The sequence below is a fragment of the Gorilla gorilla genome, chromosome 3, assembly GCF_029281585.2.
Source record: "Gorilla gorilla gorilla isolate KB3781 chromosome 3, NHGRI_mGorGor1-v2.1_pri, whole genome shotgun sequence".
Taxonomy (NCBI): domain Eukaryota; kingdom Metazoa; phylum Chordata; class Mammalia; order Primates; family Hominidae; genus Gorilla; species Gorilla gorilla.
In genome coordinates this window covers 95,909,178-95,921,267 of record NC_073227.2, presented here as the reverse complement: position 1 = coordinate 95,921,267, position 12,090 = coordinate 95,909,178, and the positions used below count along the sequence as shown (strand labels likewise).

Genomic DNA, 12,090 nt, shown 5'->3' with positions numbered 1-12,090 from the left:
GGTCCTGGAATGTACCCTCTGCAGATAAGGGGGGACTACTATACATCCTTTTCCTCCTCCTTCTGAATTTGACTATATTTATTTATTTATTTTTGAGACGGAGTCTCGCTCTTTCGCCCAGGCTGAAGTGCAGTGGCACGATCTCGGCTCACTGCAACCTCTGCCTCCCGGGTTCAAGCGATTCTCCTGCCTCAGCCTCCCGAGTAGCTGGGACTACAGGTGCATGCCACCACGCCTGGCAAATTTTTATATTTTTAATAGAGACGGGGTTTCACCATGTTGGCCAGGCTGGTCTTGAACTCCTGACCTCAGGTGATCCACCCACCTTGGCCTCCCAAAGTGCTGGGTTACAGGCATGAGCCACCACGCCTGGCTGAATTTGACTATATTTAAGAGAAAGACTTAGGCCACGGTTTTTCTTTTTTTTTTTTTTTTAATTTTTTATTTATTTTTTGAGACGGGGTCTTGCTCTGTCGCCAGGATGGAATGCAGTGGCATGATCTCAGCTCACTGCAACCTCTGCCTCCTGGGTTCAAGCTATTCTCCTGCCTCGGCCTCCCGAGTAGCTGGGACTACAGGCACATGCCACCACCACACCCAGCTAATTTTTGTATTTTTAGTAGAGATGGGGTTTCACCATGTTGGCCAGGATGGTCTTGATTTCTTGACCTCGCGATCCGCCTCAGCCTCCCAAAGTGCTGGGATTACAGGCGTGAGCCACTGCGCCTGGCTAGGCCACAGTTTCTTTACACTGCCAAACAACCAAGTATTTGTCCCAAGAGGAGAGTGGGGAATGGAAGGATGGATGGGAAACCTGGCTAGCTGTCTATGAAGTTGCTGGCACTGTGTTGGGGTCCCCTGATGTTGAAGGTTTGCCTCAGTTTTATAACAGGAATCATGCACATATACACACTTTGCCAGAAAGTATGCTAAATGCCATAAAGAATCTTCAGAACAATCCTAAGTAGGCTGTTTATCCACTGAGGAAAGTCAAGGTCAGAGGAATGAACTAACCTTTCTAGTGTCACAGAAGTAGTTAGTGAAGAAAATGCGATTTGATCCCATGTGTTTCATGCTTCTATATTTAAGTGGAGGATTTGCTCTCAGCCCTGACTTCTTTGAGTACAACTTCCTATCCCCCCTCAGAAGGAAATCTGTCTCTGACACATTCTTTTATATTAACTTAATCTATAAGAGACTGATGAACAAACCACAGGAATTCCATTTCACAAAGGGATATGCCATCCAAAGACACAGAATATCTGCTGATCAGGCCCCCTTCTCTGTGTCACAGTGCTTGGTGAGGAGAGAATTGGATAACCTTGTGGCGTCTCATATCCAGACTGTAAGGCTTGAAGAATTAAACACACCCTGCAGCCCACTGAGGGCTAGGATATTCCTGCCTGACAAATATAGTCTATCTTGGACAGTGTGAGATAAACACTGGTGAAATATTTCCTCTTTTCAAAGTCATTTTCTGGATTCAGGGCAAATGACTCCTCATTCATTTATGTTATCTTTAGTTGTTCTGCTTTCCAGGATTATTTTATCTCTGAAAAGCACCTCATTCACTCAGCCTGAGGTGCTTTTAGCTGGCATCATGGCTTCATGAGTGTTAACTGGAATCCGTTAGAATTCACAAATTCAGGGTGGGTTATTTTCATAATCGATAATCTGATTCTTTGTATGTTGATTTTTTTATGAGACTGTTGCCTCTAAATTCTGAAGAAGTGACTTTCTTAGAACTTGCAACCTTTGTTCTCTCAAACTCAGGTAGCATGTAGAATCTCACCTACTTATAGACTTTCATAGACATGATCAAAACAAGTTACATACCTAAAATCTACCACCTATAGCAGTCATTCATATTGTGACATTTTGTACTTAATCACACAGATTGGCAGGCCATTTCATGCACTTTTCTGGATGTGAGACATATTTTACACACTCACAATGATTGGAGAGGAAAACACTCCTTTATACCCTAACCTGTCCCAGCCTCACAAACAGATAATGGCTGGAAAGATTGCAGGGAGAAATTAACATTTAATTCTTTCTTTAGGTCATAATAGGCTTTCTCCTCTCTTGCTCTAAAATGAATGGATTCATCCTACTCATGGGAGTAGGTTTCTCTGTGCATTAAAAAGCTTTGTAAAGGATCCAGCTGCACCAAGAGAGAGCCCTGGGATTCTCAAGTAACATGTTTTCAATCAGTAAGTCTTGTTCAAAGTCTATAAAAGTTCATCATTTAGCAGTAGGACATGGTGTAGTGGCATGAGTCAGAGGGACTCTGGGCTCTCTTTCTAAATTGGCCATTTTTAGCCTTGTGCAGCTTGCCTACTTTGTGAATTGCTTGTGAAATTGAAATGAGATAATGTGTTTGAAAGTGTTTTGAAAACTGTAAAATGCTATACAAATGTAAGTTGTTACTTCAGAACAAAGCAGTGGGCAGTCTGCGAAAAAGGAATCAGTTGAAAGCAATTGGTGCATATACTTTTTCAAGAACCAAATATTAAGTGCTGATGTTTATTGAGCACTTACCGTGTGCCAGACACTGTTAAAATGTTTTACATGTATTGTCTAAACCTTACTGTACCCTAATAAGGTAGATATTATTATTGTCCCCATTTTACAGATGAGAAACACTGAGGCACATAAAAGTGAAACATCCTGCCTATAGTGATATACCTAGTAAGTGATGAGATAAAGCTGGGATTCAAATCCAGGCAATGTGGTTCTGGAGCCCAGACTCTTTTTTGGTTTTTTTGGAGATGGGTTCTTGCTATATTGCCCAGGCTGAACTCAAACTCCTGGGTTCAAGTGATCCTCCTGCTTCAGCTTCCCAAGTAGTGGGGACAGCAAGCATACCCCATTGTGCCCAGCCAGACTCTTTAAATACTATGCTGTTGACAGTATTATCATTTGTTTTAGTCTATTTGGGCTGCTGTAACAAAATACCTTTAGGTCAGGTGTGGCTCATGCCCGTAATCTCAACACTTTGGGAGCCTGAGGCAAGAGGATGGCCTGAGGCCAGGCAATCAAGACCAGATTGGGCAACATAATGAGACCCTGTGTACACACACACACACACACAAGCTAGGCACGGTAGTGCACACCTGTGGTCCCAGCTACTCAGGAGGCTGAGAAGTCGAGGCTGCAATGAGCTATGATCGCACCATTGCACTCCAGCCAGGTGACAGACAAAGCAAGAACCTGTCTCAAACAACAATAACAACAACAAAACCACCCTTCAACTGGGTAACTTATAAACAACAGAAACTTATTGATTATAGTTCTAAAGGCTGAGTAGTTCAAGATCAAAGGGCCAGCCCTAGTGAGGGCTTGCTCTGCTTCAAAGATGGTGCCTTCTTGCTGTGTTCTCACATGGTGAAAGGGGCAAAAGCACAAAAGAGACTAATGAACTCCCTCAATCCCCTTTTATGAGCGCACGAATTCCATTCATGAAGGTGAGGCCCTCATGACCTAGTTGCCACCTGAAGGTCCCACCCACCTTTTAATACTTTTGCATTGGAGATTAAGTTTCAACATGAATTTTGGAGGGGCACATACATTCAAACCATAGCATCATCCTTCCTAACTGAATTAGTAGTGGGGCCAAGACATTTGTTTTGCAAGCCTTAAAAGTTTAAAAACATGGTGAGTAAAGACACTTTCCAAGAAAAATGCGTTTCCCTTAAGGACTTGGATTTTACTCCCTTCCAATGCTTGGTCTTCATAAACCTTATTTATGTGGGGTGTGTGACCCCTAAACATGCATGTAGTCATCTCTTTTTTTTATTTTTTATTTTTAGAGACAGAGTCTCACTCTGTTGCCCAGGCTGGAGTGAAGTGGTGCGATCTCGGCTTACCACAACCTCCGCCTCCTGGGTTCAAGCGATTCTCCTGCCTCAGCCTCCCTAGTAGCTGGGACTACAGGTGCGCACCACCATGCCTGGCTAATTTTTGTATTTTTAGTAGAGACGGGGTTTCACTATGTTGGCCAGGCTGGTCTCGAACTCCTGACCTCGTGATCCACCCACCTGGGCCTCCCAAAGTGTTGGGGTTACAGGCGTGAACCACTGCGCCCAGCCGCATGTAGTCATCTCGTATACACCTACTTCATCAGCAAAAGTGGTGATAATGGACTTGGTTGATCTTTTAGTATTCAGTAAAGTTGAGAATGGTCAAATGAAAGGGTGTAGAGGAAAAGCTTTATAAATTCAAATGTCTTATCTTATTCAAATACTTATCTAAGTATTTTATGCTGAAGTTTATAATAAAAATCAGGAATCAGGTAATATAATTCTAGTAATTTTACTTTTAAAAATTTACCTGCTAATGGTGATTGGGTCTGATTCATTTACTTTTATTTTTCACAGTGTTTTGATAAAGGTTCACATTAAAGGCCTTGGGGTGGTAATGTGATGAGAATGTCTAAGGAAGAGCTGGCTGGGGTGGTGTGAGAAAACCAGTGGTAAGAAAAGAAATGGAAGTAATAGGTAAGGACTAGATCAGGTAGGCCTTGTAGGCCATGGTAAGGACCTGAGATTTTGTGTTGCCTTTTAAAGGTTTTGGGACCATCTCAATTATAACTGAAAGATCTGGCTGCTGTGAGGGGAACAGACTGTAGTGGAATAAGAGTGGAAGCATTGAGGCCAAGTAGAAAGCTATTGCAATAGGCAATGGTGGCCTGGACTACTATAGCAGCAGTAACAGTGATGCAAAGTATTTAATCCAGAATAAATGTTGAAGGTAGAGGGAACAGAAATGTATTGACAATTCGGTGAAGTGGGTGGACCACTTGAGGTCAGGAGTTCGAGATCAACCTGGCCAACATGGTGAAACCTCATCTCTACTAAAAATAGAAAAATTAGATGGGCGTGGTGGCACATGCCTGTAGTCCTAGCCACTTGGGAGGCCAAGGCAGGAGAATGGCTTGAACCTGGGAGGTGGAGGTTGCAGTCAGCCCAGATCATGCCATTGCACTCCAGCCTGGATGACAGAGCGAGAGACTCCATCTAAAAAAAAAAAAAAAAAAATTATTGGCAATTGGCTGTCAATAAATTGGTGTGAGAAAAAGAGGTTTTTGGCCTGAGCCACCGAATGAATACCGTTCACACTGGTCTCCCTGCCTAGTCTATAGGAGGTGGACATTGCTTCATGGAGGCTATGTTTGAGAGGCAGGGAGATTAGTTAGGAGGCCACTGCAGTCTTCCTGGGAAGATGAAGGGGCCTGAACCTGGGCAGGGGCTATTTGTGTAGAGAGATGTTTATGAGGTAAAAATCGCCAGTTAGAATAGGTTAGAGATATTTACTTAACATTGAAGATCGCTGAATCTTTTTTCCCATTAACTCCACTTATTGGTGTCTACTCAAGAGCAGGGTTACCTGAGGGCTGTTTCTGTGTAGCCCTAGAGCTAAACTAAAAATGTTTCTTAAATTTTTAAAGGATGCGAGAGAGAGAGAGGAATATGCAACAGAAACCATACGTGGCGCTCAAAACCAAAAATATTTACTATCTAATCCTTCCCTTATCAAACTGTTTGCCTACCTCTGCCCTAGATCAGTGGTGTTTGTTTTTTTTTGAGACGGAGTTTTCACTGTTGTCACCCAGGCTGGAGTGCAATAGCGCGATCTCGGCTCACCGCAACCTCCGCCTCCCAGGTTCAAGCGATTCTCCTGCCTCAGCCTCCCGAGTAGCTGGGATTACAGGCATGCGCCACCACGCCCGGCTAATTTTGTATTTTTAGTAGAGACGGGGTTTCTCCATGTTGGTCAGGCTGGTCTCAAACTCCTGACCTCAGGTGATCCGCCCCCTCGGCCTCCCAAAGTGCTGGGATTACAGTCGTGAGCTGCCGCGCCCGGCCTATATCAGTGGTTTTTAAAGTGTGGCTCCTAGAGCAGCAGTAGCACCATCAGCTGAGAACTTGTTAGAAGTGCAAATTCTCGGGCCTCTGTTGAATCAGAAACTTAGGGAGTGGGGCCCAACTATCTGTTTTAACAAGCCCTACAGGTGATTTCGGTGCACATTAAGGTCTGAGAACCACTGTTCTAGAGAAAGTTCTGCACATCTGCAGCAGGATACATGGTGAAGAATATTTATAATAGCATTGCACGTAAGATCTCCAAACGGGAAACACTTGAAGGTTAGTCAGCAGTAGGGCAGATAAGTGAATTGCGGCAATTAGTACAATGGGAGTATTCTATAGTTTGCCTGAGGGTATGGACTGTGGAGGCAGATTGCCTGTGTTTGAATCCCAGCTCCAGTGAATAGTAGCAGTGTAGTCCTGGGTAAGTTACTTGACCTCTCCAAGCCTGTTTTCTCATCTGTAAAATGGGCATAAAAATAGCAACTACTGGCCGGGTGTGGTGGCTCACGTCTGTAATCCCAACACTTTAGGAGGCCAAGGCGGGCGGATCACGAGGTCAGGTGTGTTCGAGACCAGCCTGGCCAACATAGTGAAACCTCGTCTCTACTAAAAATGTAAAAATTAGTTGGGTGTGGTGGCATGCGCCTGTAGTCCCAGCTACTAGGGAGCCTGAGGCAGGAGAATCGCTTGAACCCGGGAGGCGGAGGTTGCAGTGAGCCAAGACCGTGCCATTGCACTCCAGCCTGGGCGACACAGAGAGACTCCATCTTAAAAAAAAAAAAAAAAAAAAAATATATATATATATATATATATATATATATATATATGTACATACATACAGCAACTAGCTCATAGGGTTACTGTGAGGCTCAGAAGGCTGTATAATTACAAGAATGCCTGGTATATAAGCCCAGTATATTAAAGGACAGCCGGCATGTAATGTATTTTGATGCTTTAAGGAAAAACATCAGGTTGATTTCATTTCATTAAAGTGATGGTCTGCCCAAATATTTTGCATATAACAGTATCTTTAAGCAGTCTAAAGGTAAAGATATTGTAGACTTTGGAGGCCCTAATGTTGGCATTGCCTCTGCCAATATTTAAGGTATTTGACGTATTGTCTTAACGTGCCAAATACCTTAAAATTGCCCTTACAGGACTGCGAAGAAAACTGATGAGATGTACATGCTTGCGTCCACCATGTTTAGTTCGTAAGCATTCATTAATGTATTTTTTCCTTTCCGTTTCTTTGAACACTTCCTCAGTCCTTCATTCCAAAATTCCTGTGCTATCTCGGTATTCTCTGAAAACACTGCCAGACCTAAGATGCAAAGTGGCTTCCTTGACTACAAGATTTGGCTTGGCTTTTTCCATGAAACAAGGTCACCAGTGTCTCACCCTGGGGGCAAGTCTGGGCTTAGAGCTAGAACAGGACTGTAATCCTTGTATTTCAGGCCTTTTAGCTTTAGTATGTAAAATGCTTTAGCATCTACTGATATTTAGCCATGCCTAAATTCGTAACAAGGACACAAAGAAATAGTCTTTTCCCCCTCTGTAAAGCCCACGTCATATTCTTCCTTTACTGCAGGGCCTCTTAATGGGGCTTAAAACCTAGGATGGGTTAAGTAAACAATGTAGGTGAGTTTAGTGTGCAAACAGCTGAAATCACCGGCTGCATTTTAAGCTCGTCTACAGCAGCAACCTAGTTCAGAGAGATTACTAAATTCCCTCCTTCCCATTAATAAAAAGGACCAGAATATCAGTCTACAAAAGACACTGCGTTGCTGCGAACCGGCTGTCGCTTGCGCGATCAGGAAGAAGGGCGGCAAGGCTGGAGCCTCAGGACCGGAGAAAGGCAGCCTGCTTGTGACGTCAAATCAGCGGACTCTTATCTTGGCTTTAGGCCGGTTCCGGTTCCCCGGCTTTCCGGGCGTGAGCGTGTGCGAGCGCGGCAGCGTACTGCGCGTGCTCCGCAGAGGGACACGGGAAGGTTGGGTCCGGCTCTGGAGGAGATGCGTGATTGGCTGACGCTGTGCTCGGGGGTTCCCTGGCCCTTTCGGCAGGGGTAAAACAATAAGAGGGGGCGGTGGCAAAGGGGGCGGGACGTCCGTGGTCCTTGTCGCACGTCGCAGCGCCTGGCGCCCGGGAAGAGGTGGTTGTGAGGCAGACGAACTCGCGGCTCTCCGGCTTCCGAGGCTTCCGAGTTGTCGGAGGAAGGGGGCGGCGAGCAATAAGAACCCGCCGCACCCGGTCCTCAGCGACTCTTCTGACCTCCGCGCGTCGTACCCGCCGCCGCCGTTGGCTGGAGGTGTGTACGGGCGCCGGGAGGGGAGGTCGGTGTGGTGGTCGGAAAGGGACATTCCATTCGCGCTCCGCGGCGCGAGGCAATCGTCCGGTGTGTGCCCCCGGGAGCCGGAGGTGTAGCGGCAGAGACATTGTTCTTGCCGGCTCCTTGCGGTGCCGTGTGTGCGTGAGAGAAGACCAGTCTTTCCTCTAGGTGAGGGGTGGGAGGCCGCCTGGGAAGGGTGGTGACCCGCGAGCGTCTTGCGGGCAGAGGGCTCCGAGTGCACAGGTGGGGTTGAGGTTTATTGGGGCTGAGGTGGCGAAGTTGGGGGGGGGGGGGCACGCAGCAGCTCCCGAAGGCGCGCTGATGGAAGCTTAATACAGGAAGTGTGGGAGTAGGCTTTCTGGAGGGGATGCTTTAGGGTGGGTAGCCCACCGTTCCTGTTTCCGAATCGTTTTCGGCTCTTATACCTTGTTCCTTCGGAGCGGAGAGGCCGTCGCCACCCCGCCCGTGGGGGGAGGGGAAAAGAGGTTGTGTCGGCGGAGGCAGAAGCGACGCAGATGCGAAAGTAGCGGCCTCCGGGCACCATTTCTGTGCACGGAAACAGAATCCGGGTTTGAAGGCAGCCGCCGCTTCGCTTATCCAGTACCTAGTGTTCCGTCGTGTTTGACCAACCCCCTTCTCCCTGCCACCGCGGGTTTAATCCGAACGTGTTCGGATACTGAAACTGTAACCTGCGCCTTCTTCGTCCCCCTCTTATGCAGACGATCCCTTATTGACTCGGGAATGGCTTTTGGGGGATGGGTTCCCGCTTTTGTTGGGATGGGGGGACAGAAAGGAACATAAGCTTCCCTAGATTGTGTTGATTTTGTTAGTGGAATCTCATAGAATTTTTCTTGCGTCTCTAAAAGCAGATTTCTTAAGATGGCCCTGTGCCGCTTTGGGGCGAATATAGATTTTCATCTATAATTTCCTGCATAGATCAGCTTTCTTCCCCAAGACATACTTAATGTTCTAACGGATTTGGTGGGTGGGAGGAGAGTGCCTTTTCCTTCCTAACAACAACAAAAAAAAGGCACGTGCACTTTTAGCTGGAATAGTAAAGTCCTTTTCTCCCTGTATGATTGTTGTGGGATATTAACTTGGATTAAGATACTGTGGTTTTAGGTTCAAGGCTCTGTACCTTGTTCTGGTCTTTTAAACGTTAGTGTTGCAGGTACCTGGATCTAGGAAACATTAACTGTCGTTAAGAGAGCCCCGGTGTACTAGAGTGGGAGATGATGGCAATTTTTCTCTAGCTCCATATTTGGCAGTTAATATAGCCTTAGGCATGTGAACCAAGTTTCTAAGTAAACTTTTGGCCCTGTTAGCATCCAGTGGTCTTTTTGATAATCCAAGATTCCTGGTCTTAGGAGATAAACGGTACGATGAGTTTGAACCTCAGGATTGAATTATCCTTTCTTTGGCAGTAACATTTTTCTTAAATGTTTAAGATTACTCTTATGGGCCTTTATGTTATGATTTAATCTTTACAAACTAATTCTGAAAAGCAGTCAAGGAATTGTAGGAATAATAAGGACCTAGAATGAATTTCTTACTAAGAGCTGTCATAGTTCAGATTGATATTCAGGGTCGAAATATTAGTAATAGTGAAAAAACATCAAGAGTGAACCAGAATGCTTGTGGGATGGATAGGGATAAAAATTAGAATGTAAAGAAGAAAACACGTTATTTGATCATTTCGTAGAGTAACTAACTTAACTGTTCAGTTAGCAGCTGAGCGGTTGATTTGTCAGCAGGCAACTCCTGGTTTGAAGAAAGTGTTGGCACTGTGTCTTTAGATTCTGAAAACTTACTTCCTTATCCTGCAAAATTATCGCTGTTTATTACGCATAATTAGGATTGAACATTTTCCCCCTAGATTGCTTTAAAAAGACTTTCCACATATTTTGAGTGAATATGGAGACAGTGAATGACTCCTTTTCAATGTTGATTTTGAAAGGCACAAACTAAAGTGTTGCGTCTGAACTTAAATTCAGTAGAATTTAATGGACAAACATGACCTAGTTACTCTCCACTGGTAGACACTTGTTTTATATCCGATAGAATAAATTGGTCCACCCACCTTCAGGAAGGTCCTGGCCTACCTTCAAAAGCAATAGAATTAGTTTCTTGACTGTCGTGTTTCTGCTTACTTTTATCTGCTAATTTCCAAGTATTTTACCCTATCTTGAAACCATAGGTATATTGAAAATTGTTCTTGGATTTTCTGTTGCTGTCCTGCTGTATTCCTTTGCTTTTCACTCTTCTCAACAGTTTCACATAAGCTAACAATTGCTTGTTTAAAATTAATTTTTTTGTATTGTTGGAAGAGCTGGCTGCTCTTCCAAAGCGGTTGTTCCTAACCAAAGTGTAATGAAAACATCACTTGAGTCAGGAGACCTGATTTCAAATCCTCTTTCTTTTTACTGTAACTGAGGGACCCCAAACACCTTTCCTTAGGCTCTCTAAACATCCTTTTCTGTAAATGAAGATAATGCCCTATCTATTTTAAAGACAAAAGAAAATAGTAGGTTACTTGTTAAAGTTTAAAACATAGTATAAATACGTGCTTTATTTTTGTGAACAGCAAGCATTTCCATTTCTTACTGCTTGGTCACTTTTAATAGCTTCTGAATTTTAAAACTAGCCTCCCTCAACTTCTGAGAAGGACAGAAAACAAAAAAACCTTTTGGAGCCTGAATAAGAGATTTAATCCATAACTTACTTTTATTATTTATTTGTACCACTATGATTCTTAGATCTTCTTTGTGAATCTTTCTTTCAATGGTGTACCACAAAAGATTGAAGATCATTTCTTTAAAAAGGTATAGTGTTCCTTAGATTGTTTAAGTTACTTCAAACAAAAACCATCTGGAATTTCAGAAAGTTCCAGTATTAATATGCATTTAGCTGTTGGAAATGGATATAGTCCATGGTTCACTTAAAATAGATAAACCTGACTAGTTTGAGCCCAGCTATGAGTGAGGGACTCCAGAGGGGAAAGGGGTAAGTATCATATAGTGGAGATAAGCTGTGTCTTAGCACCCACATAACCTTTGGTAACAGTATATGGTAAAGAGAACTGCCTCCTATTACTAGAGGTCTTATTCTTTTTATAATAACTAATATCAAGTACTTACAACTCAACTCACTGCAACCTCCGCCCCCGGGTTCAAGCGATTCTCCTGCTTCAGCCTCCCGAGTAGCTGGGATTGCAGGCACCCGCCACTGCACCCGGCTAACTTTTTTGTGTTTTTAGTAGAGATGGGTTTTGCCATGTTGGTCAGGCTGGTCTCGAACTCGTGACCTCAGGTGATCCACCCGTCTCGGCCTCCCAAAGTGGTAGAATTACAGGCGTGAGCCACTGCACCCGGCCTCTTTTTCCTTTTGTAGTTTCTGGTACATACATAGTAGCCATAAAATAAATGTTGAAATGAATTTATTTTGTATAACCCATTGACTCAGCTTGTGGATGGGAATGAATGAAGTAAGACAAAGGCGCAGAGAATGAAATTGCAGAGAATAATATTAGGTGATTAAAATATTTGTATAGAATTTGATACAGGGATGAGAAAGTATAGTAGGAGATAAATTTGAAAGGTTGGTTATGACATTGAATGTCAGACTGGATTTCTGTGTAGGGCCTTAGATGCCAAACTGAATGCAGGTGTTTGGATTTTACTCAGTACAGTGTATACTACACGTGATACAGGGGCTTGAAAGACTTTTGAAGAATAAAAGGTCTGAACAGTGGGAGTGAAAAGGAGGGCACAAATTCCAACTTCTGAATTGTAAGGATTTCACAGTTTAAGTGGCAAAGCTACAGGGGAGAAAGTCACGACTGAGCTTTCAAGTTGAGAAGATTATGACACTTTTAACAGAAATAAGGAAATA

The 12,090-nt window shown here is 44.0% G+C and overlaps 1 protein-coding gene across 6 annotated transcripts in view; it reads left to right on the top strand.

Annotated features, from left to right (window-relative positions):
- Positions 1-12,090, top strand: part of G3BP2 (G3BP stress granule assembly factor 2) — an 82,554-nt gene that overhangs the window by 43,796 nt on the left and 26,668 nt on the right. The window contains exon 1 of one of the 6 annotated variants that reach the window (XM_019025333.4): positions 7,977-8,178. The exons of 3 other annotated variants lie outside the window; for them this stretch is intronic. The gene's annotated coding sequence lies outside the window, so the exon portion shown is untranslated. Of the gene's footprint in view, positions 1-7,976; positions 8,179-10,959; positions 11,022-12,090 lie in introns of those variants that run through there. 2 more of the 6 variants (XM_019025331.4, XM_055384514.2) reach the window with 2 other exon arrangements.